The following is a 5,022-nucleotide window of genomic DNA, read 5'->3' on the forward strand; positions in this document are numbered from 1 at the left end:
GGGTACAATTGGCAGATGGACCTGATTCAACAGAGGGGTTTTTGGATAAAGCAGTGGCAATTACTTGTTGCGGTGGAATGTTCAGCTGGTTGTGTACCATTTTGTTTCGGTGAAACCAAAAATCCCAAGTGATCAGTATAAATTCGGAGAGAGCATTCTTTGAGTCTTTGCCATTATATCCATAGCTGTTTGCATGAAATCTCCTAGGTGGTCCTGTTCTGTAGCGCTGGAAATTGGCTGGTTAGAAGTTGACAAGTAGAGGGACAATTAAGTAGAGCATGGCATAGATCTTTTACTTGGTAGTCACAAAAACAGCATCGAGTGGTAATAAGGATTCCTCTTCGAACCAAATTTTGTTTGGAAGGCAAGCTGTCTTTACAAGCTCTCCAAGCAAAAATTTTAACTTTTTTGGAGGATCTTAAGACCCCACATAGTATCCCAAAATTTCTTTTTTTTAGCTGCATTTGAGGAGTTGCCATGGTCAACAGATAGACAAGTCTTGAAGAATCTATATGCACTCTTGACAGAATAAATTCCCATTTTTTCATGCTCCCATGACCAGAAATCTGTTTCACCCACAGTACTTGGGTGTAATTTTAATATCACCTCCAGTATTTTTGGATTGAATAGAGCCCTAAGCTTTGTCAAATTCCACCACTTCATGTTGGGGTCAATCAATGAAGCCACTGGGTTGTCAAGTTGTTGATTGTTCTGTTGTTGTAAGTCAATTCCCAACTCCCTACTTAGGTTTTTCACTCTCGGGATCGAATTATCATTTAGAATGTGTATAGAGTTACCATCTTCTACAATCCATTTTCCTCCTTGGATCAATAGATTTTTTGCCTCCCAGATTCCATGCCAAGCATAAGAGGGATTTTGTCCAATAGATGCTTTAAGGATGTCACCATCCTGGAAGTATCGGGCTGAAAAGATTTTACTCACTAAGCTATCAACATGTTGCAATAGCCTCCAAGCTTGTTTTCCAAGCATAGCCATGTTGAAAATTTCTAGCTCCTTAAAGCCCATTCGTCCCATGGATTTTGATGTACACATTGTATTCTAGGATTGCCAATGGATTTTTTGCTCTTCCTTCCTTTGGCCCCACCAAAATCTAGCCATCATCCTTTCAATTTTAGTGCATAAAGTGGTGGGTAGTTGAAGTAGCTCATAGCATAAGAGGGGATCGCTAGAGCCACTAATTTGAGGAAGACCTCTCTTCCTCCTTGGGAGAACATGCCGCCTTTCCAACTTTGTAATTTCAACCAGACTTTGTGTTTTATTTCAAAGAAGGCTCGCCTTTTAGATCTTCCAATCATAGGTGGTAGTCCCAGATACTTGTCATATTGTTGTATTTAAGGAGCCTTCTATCGGGCCATTATTTCTTACTACTTGTCTGATTTCATGTTTGCAGTAAAGACCATAGAGGTTTTATCTCTATTTAACTATTGACCTGAGGCTTCTTCATAGCAACTAAGGAGAGCTTGCAGTCGAGTAGTATTTTCAACATTTGCTTCACAGAATATCAAGCTGTCATCTGCAAAGAGAAGATGATTCACCCTTGGAGCTCCTCTACATACTTGAATACCAGTCACCATTTTATTTCTTTCTGTCGCATTCAATAGGCTAATTAATCCTTCGGCACATAAGAGGAATAATAGGGAGATATTGGATCTCCTTGCCTCAGCCCCTGGAGAGAATTATACGACCCGTGGGATAGCCATTGATAAGTATCGAAAAAGAAGGAGTAGTTACACATGTCATCACCAGGTTGATAATTTTTTCGTGGAAGCCTAATTTATGCATAATCGTCTCAAGAAAAGACCATTCCACTCTATCATATGCTTTGCTCATGTCCAGCTTAAGAGACAGCCTTTCTTGCCCTTCTTATTTTTTCGTAGGAAATGGAATGCTTCGTAGGCCACAAATACATTGTCTGTAATGAGTCGCCCTCTAATGAAAGTTGATTGTGTTTCTAAAATCACCACAGCTAGCACTGATTTTACACAACTTTTAAACCCAATTTATACAAGACATTACAGAGACTTATTGGCCTAAAATCCTTGACTCTCTAGGGATTTTTTATCTTAGGGACAAGTGTAATAAAAGTGTGATTTACATCTTGGGGAAAATCATTGGAATTTAAAGCATGTAACACAACATTTGTAATAGAGGTACCAATATGAGACCAATACTTTTGATAAAAAAAAATAGGAGACATACCATCAGGACCTGGGGCTTTTGTAGGATGCATCTCCTTTAAGGCTTGTGAGACTTCGGTTGCTATAAAAGGCTATATCAATTCATTGTTCATTTCAGTAGTTACTTTACATTTTATGTGCTCCAAACAGCAGCTTGATTCCTCAAGCCAGTAGAGGTGAATATATCAGAAAAGTAGTTTATTATTGTGTGGTTACACGCTTCTCCCTCTTGCCAACAGCCTTGGTCATCCAAGAGTTTAGTAATTGTATTTTTTCTTCTCCGTTGGGAAGCTTTTGCATGGAAGAATCATGTGTTCTGGTCACCTTCATCGAGCCAAGCTGCCCTAGACCTTTGTTTCCACATGAGTTCTTCTCTATCCATCCAAGTTTGTACTTATTTAGCCGCCCGTTGGAGATTATTTGAGTTTATCGCTCTCGGTTCCTGTTTTTGAATGTGCACGAGTTTTTTTTGGCGTTGTTGAGTTTCACTTGCACCTTGCCGAATTTGGTAGAATTCCAAGACTGGAGTTTATTGCTGCAATTTTTGATATTTTGAGTGATATTTTCCAGATCCCGAGTGCTTGAGTCGGACCATTGATCTAGTATAATATCAGCACACACCTTTTCGACAAGCCATATTGATTCGAATCGGAATGGTTTGGGTCGGTTAGGTGTTTGATGAGTACCATAAAGCTGGACCAGAGTGGTAGATGGTCAGAGTATGCAATGGATCCATGAGTGACTGTAGCTTCTAGAAAAAACCGACACCAGGAGATATTTGCTGTGAAACGGTCGAGTCTTTCAAAAATCTGTGCAGCTTCGTGTCTTCCATTGTACCATGTGTAATCAGACCCCTTAAATTCGAGGTCTCTTAGTTCACAATCAAAGAGCATTTGCTGGAAATTCTCTAGTTGGTGTCGAGGTCTGTCTCGGCCTCCCTATTTCTCCTCATTTGATAAAATTTCATTGAAGTTGCCAAAGACAAGCCATAATTCTAAAGGGTCCCTCTTCAGGCTTCGCAATAGATTCCAGGTATCCATACGTTTACTGGCATCGGGATGGCCATAGATACCCGTTAAAAACCAGCTATGTAGGGATGAATCGATTTTTGCATCAATGTGGTTTGTTGAGTAACTGAGGACAGTTAAAAGAACATCAGATTTCCAAAGGATTGCCATTCCACCACTTCATCCCACTACCTCCACGTTAAAACAGCCATAAAACTTCAACTTTATTCTGCAGAGTTCCATTTTTGTAGTATTTAGTTTTGTCTCTTACAAGAACAAAATGTCAGGATCTTCTTTCTGATAAGATTGGAAAGAGCACTAATGGCACGAGGGTTCCTAAGCCCTCGTGCATTCCAGCTTAACATTTTTATGGTGATCGGTGGGGCTGAATTTCAGCCACCAACAAATTCTGAGAACTGGAACCGTAGTTCCCTACAGTAGATTTTCCTTTACCTTTCAGTTTTTTAGGGGTTTGAATAGTTTCATTTGGTGAGACATCCAGAGATCTCTTCAGACTTGCTAGCGAAGTAGAGGTAATAAAGCTGAGTGCCTTCGTTTTGTTTACTCTTTTCCACCGTCTGATGGGGTTGGAGTCATTTCCTGTAGATGATTTTCCACTTGGTTTGGTTGATTCAGGGACAGGTTGTAAAACTGGAGGAGTATTCTGTAGCATATTTTCAGTAATTCTATTGTCATCTTTAATTACTTCCATTTGATCAGCAATTATGGAATCAGACTGTGGCGATATTTGCTCCTGATTTTTTGTCTTCATCAGCTCCCTATTTTTTCCTTTCCCATTATTTCCCTGTAATTCCTCCTGAATTTCAACCGAGTTGCTGCCACTTGCCATTTCTGGCATTTTCTTGCCATGGATCTGTTCACCGGAGTCAGGTTCTTTCACCGGCGGATTTGGGGTCATGGAATGTATTTGACGATCATGAATAGGGCCGCCATAATCTCCTAAATTTCCAGCTCGTAACTAGGGTCCGTAGGCGTAATCAGTAGTTGAGTAAGCCTCCACTGAGGGTTTCTATTGCTAGCATTCTTTCTGACTATGTCCAAGAATGCCACATATATAGTAGAAATTTGGGAGGCGTTCATAGGTGAAATGGATCCAGAAAGGTTGGTACGATCCTCCACTGAAGGTTGCTATTGCGAGCATTCTTTTTTCCACGTGGGAGGGGCTTGGAGATGTTAAGGGAAACTCAAACCCGAAGGTATTCGCCCCTTGCTATCTCATTTCTATCAATGTCTACCTCGACAACTTTGCCCAGTTGTCGTCCAATGGAGTTTCCCATCTTCCAATTGCGAACCATGATAGGTAGTTCATAAATTCTTACCCAGAAAACTGCCTCAGAGAAGGAAATGTGGTGGATTTGCTCAAGACCATCAATATATTTAGTTAAGACCAAATGTTTGTCGAAGACCCACAGACCGTCACGCTTAACACCCTCCATATCTCTTTTATCTTCAAATTCTGCTAGGAATAGATTAGGGGAGATGTCTCGAATGCTCAACGCCTTATTCGGGATCCATAAATGCTTCATAGTGTTCTTGAAAGCCTCCTTGTTGAAGTGTTTGCTGGACAGAAGTTTGAATAATAGATGATAAGTGTGTTTTTACACACTTATTTAGCTCACGAACATGACTTAAACATGGACAAAGTAGTTGAATTGTGACTCAATCTCATTAAATTCATACAATGTAGGTGTTTCTATGGAAAAGATGAAATTCAGAAGAAAAGAGCCGAAAAAGGACCAAAACGGAACAAAGCGATAGTTCGGGGACCAAAGGTGCAAATATTGGAAAGTTGAGCT

This window comes from Olea europaea, unplaced genomic scaffold (assembly GCF_002742605.1).
Source record: "Olea europaea var. sylvestris unplaced genomic scaffold, O_europaea_v1 scaffold520, whole genome shotgun sequence".
Classification (NCBI taxonomy): domain Eukaryota; kingdom Viridiplantae; phylum Streptophyta; class Magnoliopsida; order Lamiales; family Oleaceae; genus Olea; species Olea europaea.